Below are 17,153 nucleotides of genomic sequence, written 5' to 3' on the forward strand. Positions count from 1 at the left end.
GCAACAGAATGAGACTTTGTCTCAAAAAATAAAAAAAAAACAGACTCTCTTTGGGTAATACCAATTCTTCACTACACTGGCCACCCCCTTGCTTTTGGCCAAGGTTTTGTATTGCAAACTAATTGTGTTTGTCTGGGCATCTGTATTTACTATAGCATTTAAATGACCGAAGCAGTAGTAGTATGAGTGGGAATATGCCTAGGATTTGGAGGAGGCTGTGTGGGGTATAGATGGACATAGAGAAATAGCTAATCCATACTCTAAACTCAAGAAATTACATGTTCATATTTTTGTTCTAACTTACTAATTTATCTTCTTGTGCTACCGTTATTTGTTTGATATGATATATTTGATATATGATATATTTATGCAGGACTATACTATAAAAATTAACTGATGGTTAACTACATCAAGTTGTTCCTCAGGCTTGTCATTTTCCATTGATGTTACATCCTGCAGAAGCTTTAATTCAATTTTCCAATACATTTGACTATACCCTAAAAAATAACAGTCAGAATATACTGACGCATTATTAGAATCCCCCTCAAACATTAGCTCATTCATCATCACATTGTATGACCAAAATGTCTCCCAGATTGATGCTACCTAGGTTTGCAGGCTTATCAGATTCAGGAGTGATTTCAGTAACAGATAGCTCTATCCTTTCAAGTGCATTATAGCTGAGGTAAGAGACAATGTCATCTCTAGGTCTGAACCTTCTGACACCAATCTAATATTATTTCCCTCATTGCATAACTTAATCATTAATCCTTTGTCCTCAGCTACTATTCTTCCTTCTCTTCATTTATATCCACCTTTGAATGGGATGTTAAGTTCAGCCACTATGCCGGTTCAGATTGCCAATCATATTACTAGTTTAACACATTCCTTCTGCCCGATCTATGCCTATTCATAAAGGGTAGGCTTACAGAGGTAAAAAAAGAAATAGACTATCTTAACCCATCAGGCAGTATAACTGCATTCACTGTCAACCCTAATTTGACCATATGGAGTGAAGACAATAGTCAACCCATCAGGTCCTTAGGCTTTCTGTTATAAGAAGTTTTGAGATACAGTCATAGATTCCTGCTTAGTAATCATCTCTGCTTCGGGTGCCCACAGTTGCAGCCTTCCTAAGGTAAAGAACAAAATGAAAGTTTAAGTAATTGGGGGCCAAAAATGTAAATTAAAACCAGCTTCCTTCCCCAACCTCCTCTTTCCTGAAAAAGTGAGGAATCTATCTAATGGAGACCTTCTCCCCTCACCCTTCCCAGGCCCGTGTTGTATGAAGGCATGTAAACCAGCCCTTCGTTCCTTTATGTCCCCCACTTTATAGACAACTGTTTCCATTGTCCATTCCATACACTATCAAATTATTACACTGAGGATGAAAATGTGTTCCTTAGTCAAAAGAAATGTTAATAGTTTGTCAAAAGGATTCGTTCTATAAAATTTGGATTAAGTCAGAAAGCTGCACTCAAGGATCCCAAAGACCACATGTGGCCTCTGGGCAGGAGCTCTATTTTGATCTTTTTTTATAGCAGGGACCCTCAACCTTTTTGGCACCACAGACCAGTTTCTTTCATTCTCTTTTTGTTTATGTTTTTATTTTTTGAGACAGAGTCTCACTTTGTCACCCTCATTAGAGTGCTATGGCATCATACCTCACAGCAACCTCAAACTCGTAGGCAAGTGATCCTCTTGCCTCAGCCTCCCCGGTAGCTGAGACTTCGGGTGCCTGCCACAACACCCAGCAATTTTTATTTTTTATTTTTTTATTGACACACAGTCTCACTTTGTCACCCTCAGAGTGCTGTGGCGTCACAGCTCACAGCAACCTCAAACTCTTGGGCTTAAGCTATTCGCTTGCCTCAGCCTCCCGAGTAGCTGGGACTACAGGCACCCACCATCACACCCAGCTGCTTTTTAGAGATAGGGTCTCGCTCTTGCTCAAGCTGGTCTCAAACCTGTGAGTTCAGGAAGTCCACCCGACTCCGCCTCCCAGAGTACTGGGATTACAGACATTAGCAACCGCTCCTGGCCAACACTGAGCTATTTTTGGAGATGGGGTCTCCTTCTTGCTCAGGCTGGTCTTGAACCCCTGAGCTCAGGCAATCCACCTGCCTTGGCCTCCCAGAGTGCTAGGATTACAGACATCATTAGCCACTGCACCTTGCCCACCAGGGACCATTTTCATGGAAGACAGCTTTAACCACAGGCAACCTGGTTGGGAATAGGTTGAGCTCAGTTAATGATGCCAGTGATGAGGAATAGCTGTAAATCCACATGAAATCTCACTCACGCATGTAGTAGCTGTCAATTCAGCTCTTGTGGGTTATTAATATTCTAATTGCACCATTCAATCTGGGAGGATTATTTAGTTGAAATTTATTTTAGTCTTTGATATTTTAAATACATTCCTTTTAAAAAGAAAATAAAAATGAGAGATGAGCAAAAATATATTAATAAAAATAAAAAGATTTGTTCTCTGATTCCCCACCCCTAATCTAGATTCAGTCCATCTTTGCATTGCTGCAGCCCCGTAGTGTCTACTTACCTCATGGGCTCACGTGGCCGCATCACACAAATACACAGAGATGTCTGCTCCCAAGTTCTAATTAAATTCCAAATCGGTAAAGGAGTTCTCCTGATAAACATTAACATATCCTACTTTAAAGTACCCCTTAAATTCCCAGAGTAATTATCACAAGCTTATATACTCTTTAGATCAGCTTTCCATTGTGCTTCTGCCTGATCATATGGCAGGACTATTGAACACTGCTTATGAGTCAGTAAAATCCCAAATGTAAGGGAAAGCTGTAGTTCAACTCATCAAGTTGATTTGTTTCTACCTTTCTCAGAGTAGCAACGTTCCAAATAGGACACTATCTGTTCACTTTCGAACTGTCTTATGTAAATAAGGCAGCTCTTTCATGGTCAATAAAGAGGTGTTCATAGGGCTTTGCCCAAGTGGCCCAAGTGGCCCAAGTACCATAGCATCCAGCAGTTCCTCAGGTGGTTATAAATTCATCTCTATGGAAAACAGGCTACATGCTTGTGAGTACCTCCTTGTATTCCTGAGTATGACTCTATATATTCTGTTCCTATTTTATTATAGAATTCTTCTGACCCCTGCCCTCCTCTTTAGAGTATGTCCCTGACATTATGGGAATTAGAGATTTCGAGATTATTTCTTTCAGTCGTACAGGCAGTCTCAATTAAAGTCAGTGGCAAGCTAGTAATTGCCTCTCAAATGGAAATTTTTGCTCCAAAATCCCAGCACTTGTCACTGGGTAGCACTCACAGGTTTTTGCCATAAGCTCCAGTCTATACTCCGCACAAGGCTACTGCACAGCAAATTACTGGTTTGTGTGGACTCAGGTAGTCTTATTTGTTCCTATTCAACATGTCTAGGCAATGCTGGCATAAGGGTGATTTACTTGCCTTCTGTTTTACAATGCTAGGTAAGGGAAGCATTTCCCATTCAAACATAATATCCTTATCTATGATATATTTAGGTAAAGGGGACTTAACCACTTCACTTGAAGTTTGTTATTTAAGTATTCTAATATTTGTATTTTCACCTTAATCCCATCAACTGTTTCATTATTATTTTCTCTCAAACCACCTATTTCCCCCCAAAGGGATTTTAGTAGTTTTTAAATGCGCAGTTGACTTTCATCTCTAAGAGTCCCAGAAAACTTTCTTCTCTACTACCTAACCATTTTACCCATTATGGCCTTGGATCTCCAGCTCTGGGTCAGGTAAAGGGACCCAGACAATTTTGTCAGTTCTATATGAGAAAATCACCTCAGGCAATTTCAGGTCACATTTCTTATGATCATCTTTGCCTTTTAGCTTTTAAATTTCCTTCAAAGTAAATAGGCAAGATTTATTTAGGACTCTTCAATGATCAGTGTTGGTAGACCAGCAAGGACTCCCATCTGTTCACCCAACCTATGACAGTGTTAGAGTAAGACCTTTGTTTCACTGCCTTCATTGTTCACTGTATTCATTCATTTTTTAATAACCATCGAAATGTTTCTACCCTCTGGGACAAATCCCTTGAATTTCCCCATTCTCTTAGGAATAAGTATAACTTTTTTCATTATATATAGTTTCTTATTTTTTTATTAAATATTATCTGTATACATTAATGCATTTATGGGGTAGAATGTGCTGGTTTTATATACAATTTGGAATTCTTACATCAAACTGGTTAACATAGCCTTCACCTCACTTAATTATTGTGTTAACACATTTATACTCTATAATTAATAGATTTGACATGTACCGTTGCAATATGCACCATAGGTGTGGTCCTTCCATTTACCCTCCCTCCATCTAACTAACTCCCCTCCCCTCCGTTCCCCCTCCTCGTCCCTCCTTCATCCTGGGCTATAGTTGTGTTTTATCTTTCATATGAAAGTGTGGGTGATTATACACGGGTTTCATAATAGTACTGAATACATTGAATACTTTTTCTTCCATTCTTGAGATATTTTACTAAGAAAAATATGTTCCAGCTCCATCCATGTAAACATAAAAGAGGTAAAGTCTCTATCTTTTTTTTTTCTGCACTAATTTTATTTTATTTTATTTTTTTGGTTTCATATACAATCTGAAATATTCTCATCAAACTTTTCAATGTAGCCTTCATGGCATTTTCTTAGTTATTGGATGTAGGCATTTGTATTTGGCATTTAGTAAGTTTTGCCTGTACCCATTCTAAGATGCACCGTGGGTGTGGCCCCACCCATTACCCTCCTCTCACCCTTACCTCCCCACTCCCTTCCCCTTCCTTGGCCCTTTCCCCATAGTCTTGTGCTATAGTTGGGTTATAGCCTTCATGTGAAAGCTATAATTTAGCTTCATAGTAAGGCTGAGTACATTGGATACATTTTCTTCCACTCCTGAGATACTTTGCTAAGAAGAATATGTTCCAGCTCCATCCATGTAAACATGAAAGAGGTAAAGTCTCCATCTTTCTTTAAGGCTGCCTAATATTCCATGGTATACATGTACCACAATTTGCTAGTCCATTCGTGGGTCGATGGGCACTTGGGCTTCTTCCATGACTTAGCAATTATGAATTGGGCTGCAATAAACATTCTGGTACAGATATCTTTGTTATACTGTGATTTTTGGTTTTCTGGGTATAAACCTAGTAAAGGAATTATAGGATCGAATGGCAGGTCTATGTTTAGGTCTCTAAGTATTCTCCAAACATCCTTCCAGAAGGAATGTATTAGTGTGCATTCCCACCAGCAGTGTAGAAGTGTGCCTTTTCTCCACATCCACGCCAAAATCTCTGGTTTTGGGATTTTGTTATGTGGGCTACTCTTACTGGGGTTAGGTGATATCTCAAAGTAGTTTTGATTTGTATTTCTCGGATGATTAAGGATGATGAGCTTTTTTTCATGTGTTTGTATATCGTGCGTCTGTCTTCTTTAGAGAAGTTTCTCTTCAAGTCCCTTGCCCACCCTGAGATGGGATCACTTGTTCTTTTCTTGCTAATACGTTTGAGTTCTCTGTGGATTCTGGTTATTAGACCTTTATCGGAGGTATAACCTGCAAATATTTCCTCCCATTCTGAGGGCTGTCTGCTTGCTTTACTTACTATGTTCTTGTTTGTGCAGAAGCTTTTTAGTTTGATCAGGTCCCAGTAGTGTGTTTTTGATACTGCTTCAATTGCCTGGGGAGTCCTCCTCATAAAATATTCATCCAGGCCAATTCCTTCAAGAGTTTTCCCTGCACTTTCTTCAAGTATCTTTATGGTTTCATGTCTTAAGTTTAAATCTTTTATCCAGTGAGAGTCTATCTTAGTTAATGGTGAAAGGTGTGGGTCCAGTTTCAATCTTCTACAGGTTGCCAGCCAGTTTACCCAGCACCATTTGTTAAATAGGGAATCTTTTCCCCACTGGATGTTTTTAATCGGCTTGTCAAAGATCAAATAATGGTAAGTAGCTGGATTCATCTCTTGGTTCTCTGTTCTGTTCCAGACATCTACGTCTCTGTTTTTGTGCCAATACCATGCTGTTTTGATCACTATCCATTTATAGTACAGTCTCAGGTCTGGTAGCACGATTCCTCCTGCTGTGTTTTTATTGCTGAGTAACGTTTTGGCTATTCGAGGTTTTTATCTGATTCCATATAAAACGAAGTAGTATTTTCTTAAGATCTTTAAAATGTGACAATGGATCTTTAATAGGCATTAAAATTAAAATTATATATTGCTTTGGATAGTATGGACATTTTAACAATGTTGATTCTTCCCAGCCATGAGCATGGTATGTTTTTCCATTTGTTAACATCTTAAGCTATTTCTTTTCTTAAAGTTTCATAGTTATCTTTGTAGAGTCTTTCACATCCTTTGTTAGGTACATTGCCAAATATTTCATCTTCTTTGGCACTACTGTGAAAGGAATAGAGTCCTTGACTGTTTTTTCGGCTTGGTTGTTCTTGGTATATATAAAGGCTACAGATTTATGGGTGTTGATTTGTAGCCTGAGACATTGCTGTATTCCTTGATCACTTCTAAAAGTTTTGTAGTAGAATCCCTAGTGTTTTCCAGTATACGATCATATCATCTGCAAAGAGTGAAAGTTTGATCTCCTCTGACCCTGTGTGGATACCCTTGATCACCTTTTCTTCCCTAATGTCAATGGCTAAAACTTCCATTACAATGTTAAAGAGCAATGGAGACAATGGGCAGCCTTGCCTGGTTCCTGATCTACTTGGAAATGATTTCCATTTAACTCCATTCAATACGATATTGGCTGTGGGTTTGCTATAGATGGCGTCTATTAATTTAAGAAATGTCCCTTCTATACCAATTTTCTTGATCATGAAGGGATGCTAGATATTATCAAAAGCTTTTACTGCATCAATTGAAAGAATCATACGGTCCTTATTTTTTAGTTTGTTTATGTGCTGAATTACATTTATAGATTTACATATATTGACCAGCCTTGAGACCCTGGGATAAATCCCACTTGATTGTGGTGTATAATTTTTTTGATGTGTTATTGTATTCTGTTTGTTAGGATCTTATTCAGTATTTTAGCATCAATATTCATAGTGATATTGGTCTATAATTTTCTTTTCTTATTGGGTCTTTCCCTGGTTTGGGGATCAAGGTGATGTTTGCTTCATAGAATGTGTTGGGTAATATTCCCTATTTTTCTATGTTTTGGAAGAGGTTTAGTAATACAGGTACTAGTTCTTCTTTAAAGGTTTGGTAGAATTCTGACATAAAGCCATCTGGTCCTGGGCTTTTCTTTTTAGGGAGATTTTGTATAGTTGACGCTATTTCAGAACTTGATATAGGCCTGTTCAACATTTCTACTTCATTCTGGCTGTGTCTTGGTAGGTGGCATACTTCCAGGTATTGGTCGATTTCTTTCAGATTTTCGTATTTCTGAGAGTAGAGTTTCTTGTAATATTCGTTAAGGATTTTTTTGAATTTCTGAGGGGTCTGTTGTTATTTCATCATTACCATTTCTGATTGATGAAATTAGAGATTTTACGCTTTTTTTCCTTGTTAGGTTGGACAAGGGTTTATCTAGTTTATTGATCTTTTCAAAAAACCAACTTTTGGATTTATTGATTTGTCGTATAATTCTTTTGTTTTCAATTTCACTTAATTCTGCTCTGGTTTTGGTTATTTCTTTTCTTCTGCTGGTTTTGGGGTTGGAATGTTCTTCCTTCTCCAGTTGCTTGAGATGTCCCATTAAGTTATTAACTTCCTCTCTTTCCATTTTCGTGAGGAAGGCTTGCAGTGCTATAGATTTCCCTCTTAGGACTGCCTTTGCAGTATCCCAGAGGTTCTGGTAATTTGTGTCTTGATTGTTGTTTTGTTCCAAAAATTTGGTGATTTCCTTCTTAATCTCGTCTGTAACTCATCTATCCTTCAGCATAAGGTTGATTAGCTTCCATGTTTTTGTATGGGTATGCAGGTTCCTGTTTTTATTGAGTTCAACTTTTATTCCATGATGGTCTGAGAAGATGCAAGGAATAATACCTATTTTTTTAAATTTGCTGAGGTTAGGTTTGTGGCCTAGGATGTGGTCAGTTTTGGAGTATGTTCCATGGGCTGATGAGAAGAATGTGTATTCAGTTTTGTTGGGATGAAATGTTCTATAGATGTCGATTAAGTCCAGATGTTGAATCGTTAAGTTTAAATCTAAAATTTCTTTGCTTAGCTTCTTTTTGGAGGATCTATCCAGCACTGCTAAAGGGATGTTAAATTCTCCAACTACTGTGGAACTGGAGGAAATCAAGTTGCTCATGTCTGTTAGTTTTTCTTATAAATTGAGGTGCGTTCTGGTTGGGTGCATAAATATTAATAATTGAAATCTCTTCATAGTGAGTATTACCTTTAGCAAATATGAAGTGTCCATCCTTATCCTTTCTTATTTCAGTTGGTTTAAAGCCTATTGCGTCTGCGAATAGGATTGCAAAAACACCTGCTTTTTTCTGCTTTCCATTTGCCTGGAGTATAGATAACCATCCCTTCACCTTGAGTCTAAATTTGTCTTTTAATGTAAGATGCGATTCTTGTATGCAGCAGATATCTGCCTTGAGTTTTTGTGTCCAGTCCACCAACCTGTGCCTCTTCAGTGGACAATTTAAATTATTCACATTAATTGAGAATATTGATAAGCCTTTTGAGAATCCGGTGGACATTTTTAATCCTTTTGTGACTGTGGAAGTTGGAATTTGATCAAAATTTTCTGGGTAGGTTTCTTTTTGTGGTGGAGGATTATGCTGGTCTTTATGGAGGATAGGTCTGAAAATATCCTGGAGAACTGGTTTAGATTTGGCAAATTTCTCCAACATGTGAATGTCGTTAAAGTATTTAATTTCTCTGTCATAAATTAAACTCAGTTTAGCTGGGTACAGGATCCTGTGTTGAAAGTTATTTTGTTTTAGGAGATTAAAAGTTGATGACCATGCTCTTCTAGCTTGAAAGGTTTCAGCAGAGAGATCTGCAGTTATTCTAATATTCTTCCCCTTGTAGGTAATGGTTTTCTTTCATCTGGCAGCTTTCAGAATTTTCTCCTTCATATTAACCTTAGTGAAATTGATTATGATGTGTCTGGGGGATGTCTTATTTGGGTTGAGTCGTGCTGGAGTTCTGAAACTGTCTGCTATCTGAATTTCGGAATCTCTTGGCATGTCTGGAAATTTCTCCTTCATAATCTCATGGAGAAGAGACTCTGTGTCTTGTGAAGCCACTTCGTCGCTTTCAGGGATCCCTATAAGACGAATATTGGTTTTCTTCGAATTATCCCAGAGCTCTCTGAGAGAGTGATCTGTTTTTGCCCTCGATTTCTCTTCCTCTTTGAGAATTTGGGAGCGTTCAAAAACTTTGTCTTCAGTGTCCGAAATCCTTTCTTCTGCTTTTTCCATTCTGTTACTGAGAGATTCTACTGTGTTTCTCAGATCTTTGAGGGATGCAACTTCTTGTCTCAATGTGCCAAAATCTTTGGTCATTTGGTCTTTGAATTCTTTGAATTCTTGAGATATCTTTTGGGTTACTGCTTGAAATTCTAATTCGATCTTATTTGCTATCCAGATTCTGAATTCGATTTCTGACATCTCAGCTATTTGTTTGTGCGTGGGATCTTGTGCTGTGTCTGCCACATTGATCCTTGGGGGAGTTGATCTAATCTGATTATTCATATTGCCAGAGTTTTTCTGTTGATTTTGCCTCATGATTGTTTTTCACCATTGCCTCTGGCCGTCCTCAGAGTTGGGGAAGTGTCTCTCCAAGATTAGACCCCAGTGCAATCACTGTATTATGGCTGGATCTTTGTAGGGAGTGCCCCTGTGTAGTTCCTCTGAGGCTTCCCCAGCCAGGGAGTTCTGGTTGTGGAAGCAGGTCCGGAGTGTGACACACCCGGATCCAGCAACAGGGCGGGAGGTGGTGTGCTTGGTGCTGGGAGTGCCTGGTGCCCAGTGACTTTGGCACAGAGAGCCCAAGGCTCCAGCAGTCTCTGGCTGGGAGAAGGGCTCTGCGCAGAGGCAGGGAGGGCTCCAGAGGGCACACGGCTACCAGAGTCCCTGGCCAAATGAGAGGGCCGGGGTGGAGGCAGGGAGGGTACAGGAGGGAGGACGCAGTGTTGCGCGGCTCCCGCAATTCCTGGTCAGGGCATGTGGAGGCCCGGCGGGTGCAAGTCACGGGTCGGGGGTCGTGGCGCAGCTCTTTCGGAGGTCCAGGTGGTGCCAAGCTCAGGAGTTTGAAGTTGCTATGAGCTGTGACACCACAGCACTCTACCAAGGGCAACACCCCAAGGCTCCAGTGTGCGAAAACCGGTCTCACTCTGCCCCTGAGGGTTAAGGCTGTAAGGCAGCTCATTCCCCACCTTTAGGCTGCTCAGTCACTAGGTTACTGGCTCCCACCCGATCCTTGCTCTGTGACCCTGAGGGCAGATCTTGCCAGGGCAGTTCTCTCGCAATGGCATCCGAACACTATTAGCTCTATCCGGCTCAGCAGCTCAGTCTGGGGCCCTAGACAATGCCCAAAGTTCTCTGCACTCCTGCTCTAGCTCTCCCCAAGGCAGTTCAACTGAGTGCCAAGTCCAAAAACACCGAAAATTCACAGGTAAGGCCTTTCCAGTTTGCATTCTCACTGATGCTTGTACTTATGGCTGCCAGCGGGATTAGGTCGATCGAACACATGCAACCACTTGCCAGTTTTGCACTTTTTTTGTCTTCCTCTTGGGGTCCAGAAGTCCCTTGCTGACTCCCTGTATCCTCAAAGGGATGATTATAGGTAGATCCCACCAGCCAGAGATGCCTGGAGTCTTATCTCCCCAGACTCACCATGCCCTGTTGCAGGGAAGCTGTTACTCGGCCGCCATCTTGGATTCTTCTCCAAGTCTCTATCTTTTTTTAAGGCTGCATCATATTCCCTGGTATACATATACCACAATTTGTTAATCTATTCATGGGGCACTGGGTACTTGGGCTGCTTCCATGACTTGGCAATTATGAATTGGGCTGCAATAAACATTTTTGTGCAAATATCTTTGCTGTAAAGTGATTTTTGGTCTTCTGAAAATATACCTAGTAGAGGAATTGCAGGTGTTGCAATTCTAAAGTACAAACAGCAGGTGTACTTTTAGTTCCCTAAGTGTTCTTTAAACTTCTTTCTAAAAGGAACATATTGGCTTGCATTCCCACCAGCAGTGCAGAAGTGTTCCCTTTTCTCCACATCCACACCAACATCTGCAATTTGGGATTTTGTTATGTGGGCTACTCTTTCTGGAGTTGGATGATATATCAAAGTGGTTTTGATTTGCATTTCTTTGATGATTAAAGATGATGAAAATTTTTTTCATGTGTCTGTAGGCATGCGCTTCTCTTCTTCAGAGAAGCTTATGTTCAAGTCTCCTGCCTACAATGAAATGGAATCACTTGTTCTATTCTTTTTTTAAATTTTATGTTTTTATTAAATCATAAACACATAGATCATGTATACATTAATGCATTTTTCGGGTACTATGTGCTGATTTCACATAGAAGTAGGAATGCTTACTTCACACTGGTTAATATATACCTTGTCTCGTTTACTTAATTATTGTGTTATGACATTTATATTCTATGCTAATTGATCCAACATATACTCTTGCATTATGCACCATAGGTGTGATCCCACCATTCATCCTCCCCCACCTTAAGACCTCCCCATTTCCCACCCAACCCCCCCCTCCATCCTTCAACTTGGGCCATAATTGTGATCTATTCTTGATATGAAAGTGTGATTGTAAATTGGTTTCATTGTAGTACTGAGTACATTGGATTTTTTTTCTTCCATTCTTGAGATACTTCACTAAGTAGGATATGTTCCAGCTCCATCCATGTAAACGTAAAAGAGATAACATCTCTATCTTTTTTTAAGGCTGCATAGTATTCCATGGTATACATGTACCACAGTTTATTAATTCATTCATGGTTTAATGGGCACTTGGGCTTCTTCCAAGACTTGGCAATTATGAATTGGTCTTCAATGAACAATCTGGTGCACATGTCTTTGTTATAAAGTGATTTTTGGTCTTTTGGATATACACCTAGTAGAGGAATTGCAGGGTCAAACTGCAGGTCTACTTTTAGGTCCCTGAGTATTCGCCATACTTCTTTCCAAAAGGGACATATTAGCTTGCACGCCCACCAGCAGTGCAGAAGTGTTCTCTTTTCTCCACATCATGCCAGTATCTGTAGTTTTGGGATTTTGTTCTGTGAGCCACTCTTATTGGAGTTGGACGATATCTCAAAGTGGTTTTGATTAGCATTTCTCTGATGATTAAAGATGATGAGCATTTCTTCATTTGTCTGTAGGCCATGTGCCTATGTTCAAAGAAGCTTCTTTTCAAGTCCCTTGCTCACAAAGAAATGGGATTACATTGTTTTTTTCTTATTAGTAAGTTTGAGTTCCCTGTGGTTTCTGGTTATCAAATCTTTGTCATAAGCATAACCTGCCAATATCCTCTCCTATTCTGAGGGCCGTCTGCTTGCTTTACTTACTGTGCAGAAGCTTTTTACTTGATGAGAGCCCAGTAATGTATTTTTGGTGTTGCTTCAGTTGCCCAGGGGGTCCTCCTCATAAAATGTTTGCCCAGGCTGATTTCTTCAAGTGTTTCTCCTGCACTCTTTCCTAGAATCTTTATAGTTAGTTTCATGTCTTAAGTTTAAATCTTTTATCTAGTGAGAGTCAATTTTTGTTAATGGTGAAATGTGTGGGTCCAGTTTCAGTCTTCTACAAGTCAACAACCAATTCACCTAGCACCATTTCTTAAATAGGGAATCTTTCCCCCTATTTATGTTTTCAATAGGCTTATCAAAGATCAAATGACAATAAGTGACTAGGTTCATCTCTTGGTTCTCTGTTCTGTTCCATACATCTACCTCTCTATTTTTGTGCAGTACCATGCTGTTTTGATCACAGTAGATTTATAGTATAATCTGAAGTCTGGTAGCATGATTCCTCCTGATTTGTTTTCATTTCTGAGTAATGTCTTGGCTATTCGAGATTTTTTCTGATTCCATATAAAATGAAGTTGTATTTTTTTTCCAAATCTTTAAAGTATGACAGTGGTGCTTTAATAGTGATTGCATTAAAATTGTATATGGTTTGGGTATATGGACATTTTAACAATGTTGATTCTTCCCAGCCATGAGCATGGTATGTTTTTCCATTTGTTAACATCTTCAGCTATTTCTTTTCTCAGTGTTTCATAGTTCTCTTTATAGAGATCTTCAATGTCCTTTGAAGGTAAATTCCCAAATATTTCATCTTCTTTGGCACTATAAAAGGAATAGAGTCCTTGACTGTTTTTTCAGCTTGACTATTGCTGGTATATATAAAAGCTACTGATTTGTGAGTATTGATATAGTGTATCCTGAAATGCTGCTGTATTCCTTGATCACTTTTAAGAGTTTTGTAGTTGAGTCCCTGGGGTTTTTTAGGTATGAAATCATATCATCTGTGAAGAGTTTGATCTCCTCTGACCCTATGTGGATACCCTTGATCACCTTCTCTTGCCTGATGATGATTGCTAAGACATCCATTACAATGTTAAAAAGCGGTGGAGACACTGGACTTCCTTGCCTGGTTTCTTATCTGAGTGGAAATGTTTTAAATTTTACTCCATTCAGTATGATTTTGGCTGTAGGTTTGCTGTAGATGGCCTCTATCAGTTTAAGAAATGTCCCTTTTGGGCGAGGCGGAGCAAGATGGCAGCCGAGTAACAGCTTCCTTGCATCTGGGCACCGTGAGTCTGGGGAGATAGGACTTCAGGCATCTCTGGCTGGTGGGATCTGCCTACCATCACTCCTATGAGGATACAGGGAGTCAGTGAGAGACTTCTGGACCCCAAGAGGAGGACTAAAACAGTGGAAAACCGGCAAGTGGTCACGTGTGTTCAATCCGTCTAAACCCGCCCACAACTGTAAGTTCAGTAGCAGCGAGACTGCAAACCAGAAAGGCCTTACCTGTGAACTGTTTTGATGTCCTTGGACTTGGCACTGAGTTGAACTGCCTTGGGGAAGGCCTGAGCGGGAGGGCGGAGAACTTCGGCCGTTGTCTAGGGCCCCAGTCTGAGCCGCTGAGCCAGACGGAGCTAAAACTGTTTGGCGGTGGGTCACACGGAACCATTGTCAGTGATCTGCCCCGGCAAGCTCCGCCCTCAGAGTCGCAGAGCTAGAAACGGGTGGGAGCTGGTAACCCAGCAACCAAGTAGCCTAAGGGTTGGGTCTGAGCCGCCTTGCAGCCCTAACCCTCAGGGGCAGAGTGAGACCGGTTTTGGCACACTGAGTAAGTGGATAGCCACTTCAGCAGTGATTCCAGCGAGAAAGCTGGGAAAGCTTCTGCTCAGCAAGTTTACAAGTTCAAAGTGCCTTTTAAGTGGGCTGAAGAGAGATTTAGGGTGTCTACCTGCTGAGGTTTGAGAAATCAGCAGCCTCCAGTCGTATCAGAACTGTGACTAACATCTCATACCCCAGAAGACCACGTGTTGCCCAGACAATATTCAATAACATATACAAACTGCTTTGTTTTTGGTTGTGTATTTTTTTCTTTCTTTCTTTTTTTTTTTTTTTGGTTTGGTTGTGTTTTTTTTGTTTGTTTATTTTGACGTTGTTGATGTTCTTTTGTTTTTTAATTTCAATCTTTTCCATACAGATCCCTTTTTCTTTCTCAATTTTACTGGTTTAATTATAATTTCCCATTGCTGCCTTTTTTAATAACTACAACTTCATTTTTCCTAGTGTTTCTACCACTATCACTTGGTTTTTCACCCAATTTTATCCCCGTAAAGTTTTCTGTTTGCTTGTTTTGGTTTGATTTATAGCATTTTTGTCTTTCCTCTCTACTTGGTGGAGGTGGGGTACTGTGTCTGATCAGGTTAGCAAAGAGCTGCTGACCTCAAGGGAACCACCCCACTGGCCACCCCCAGAAGGTGGGGGTTTTTTAAGGTTGTGTCAAAGTACCCTACTGTACACCTATATTGCCCTGTCTCCCTCTTTCTGTGCCTCTCTTCTTTTTGTCAATATTCCTTATCCCCACCCCCTCTCCTTTCTCTATCTTTCTTTTTTTTTCTTATCACTCGGTTCTCCTTTCTTTCATCCCCTTTTTTGCTCTTCAACCTTCTCACCCTTCTGGTCCTGTAACCCTTAGTCCACAGGCACAAGAACTTAAAGAGCAAGAGGAAGTGAAAGGAAAATTAGGGCAAGGAAACAGATAAAAGAAATCACTCATGAGGAAGAATCAGCAGAAAACTCCAGGCAACATGAAGAACCAGTCCAGAACAACCCCGCCAAGGGACCATGAGGTAGCTACTGCAGAGGATTCCACCTATACAGAAATGTTAGGAATGACAGAAAGGGAATTTAGAATACACATGTTGAAAACAATGAAAGAAATGATGGAAACAATGAAGGAAACTGCTAATAAAGTGGAAAATAACCAAAAGGAAATCCAAAAACAGAATCAAATCAGAGATGAACGATATGAAGAATATAAAAAGGATATAGCAGAGCTGAAGGAAATGAAACAGTCAATCAGGGAACTTAAAGATGCAATGGAAAGTATCAGCAACAGGTTAGACCATGCAGAAGAAAGAATTTCAGAGGTAGAAGACAAAGTTTTTGAGATAACTCAGATAGTAAAAGAGGCAGAAAAGAAGAGAGAGAAAGCAGAACGTTCACTGTCAGAATTATGGGACTTTATGAAGCGTTCCAACATACGAGTTATAGGAATTCCAGAAGGGGAAGAAGAATGCCCCAGAGGAATGGAAGCCATACTAGAGAATATTATAAAAGAAAATTTCCCAAACATCACCAAAGATTCTGACACACTGCTTTCAGAGGGCTATCGGACCCCAGGTCGCCTCAACTCTAACTGAGCTTCTCCAAGACACATTGTGATGAACCTGTCCAAAGTCAAGACAAAAGAAAAGATTCTGCAAGCTGCCAGGAGTAAGCGCCAGTTGACCTACAGGGGCAAATCCATCAGAGTGACCGCAGACTTCTCTAATGAAACTTTCCAAGCAAGAAGACAATGGTCATCTACCTTTAATCTACTTAAAAAGAACAATTTTCAGCCCAGAATTCTGTACCCTGCCAAGCTAAGCTTCAAAATTGACGGAGAAATCAAATCATTTACGGATATACAAACATTGAGGAAATTCGCCACAACAAGACCAGCTCTACAGGAAATACTTCAACCTGTTCTGCACACTGACCACCACAATGGATCAGCAGCAAAGTAAGAACTCAGAAATCAAAGGACAGAACCTAACCTCCACACTGATGCAAAGGATAAAACTAAGCAATGGAGTCTCACCAAATAAGACGAATAGAATACTACCACACTTATCAATTATCTCCATAAATGTTAATGGCTTGAATTCCCCACTGAAGAGACATAGATTGGCTGACTGGATTAAAAAACACAAGCCATCCATTTGCTGTCTGCAAGAAACACATCTGGCTTCAAAAGACAAATTAAAGCTCCGAGTCAAGGGTTGGAAGACAATTTTTCAGGCAAATGGAATTCAGAAGGAAAGAGGAGTTGCAATCTTATTTTCAGATACATGTGGATTTAAAGCAACTAAAGTCAAAAAAGACAAAGATGGTCACTTTATATTGGTCAAGGGAAAAATACAACAAGAAGACATTTCAATTCTAAATATTTATGCACCCAATTTAAATGCTCCCAGATTCTTGAAGCAGACCTTACTCAGTCTGAGCAATATGATATCTGACAATACCATCATAACAGGGGACTTTAACACACCGCTTACAGAGCTGGACAGATCCTCTAAACAGAAATTAAACAAAGACATAAGAGATTTAAATGAGACCCTAGAACAACTATGCTTGATAGACGCATATAGAACACTCCACCCCAAAGATAAAGAATATACATTCTTCTCATCACCCCATGGAACATTCTCCAAAATTGATCATATCCTGGGACACAAAACAAATATCAACAGAATCAAAAGAATTGAAATTTTACCTTGTATCTTCTCAGACCATAAGGCACTAAAGGTGGAACTCAACTCTAACAAAAATGCTCGACCCCACCCAAAGGCATGGAAATTAAACAATCTTCTGTTGAATAACAGATGGGTGCAGGAAGAAAT

General features: G+C 39.9%; 1 protein-coding gene across 11 annotated transcripts in view; it reads left to right on the forward strand.

The window, feature by feature from the left end:
* GPHN (gephyrin) overlaps positions 1-17,153 on the forward strand; it is a 708,676-nt gene that overhangs the window by 408,801 nt on the left and 282,722 nt on the right. The gene's annotated exons all lie outside the window — the stretch shown is intronic.

This window comes from Nycticebus coucang, chromosome 9, assembly GCF_027406575.1.
Source record: "Nycticebus coucang isolate mNycCou1 chromosome 9, mNycCou1.pri, whole genome shotgun sequence".
Taxonomy (NCBI): Eukaryota; Metazoa; Chordata; class Mammalia; order Primates; family Lorisidae; genus Nycticebus; species Nycticebus coucang.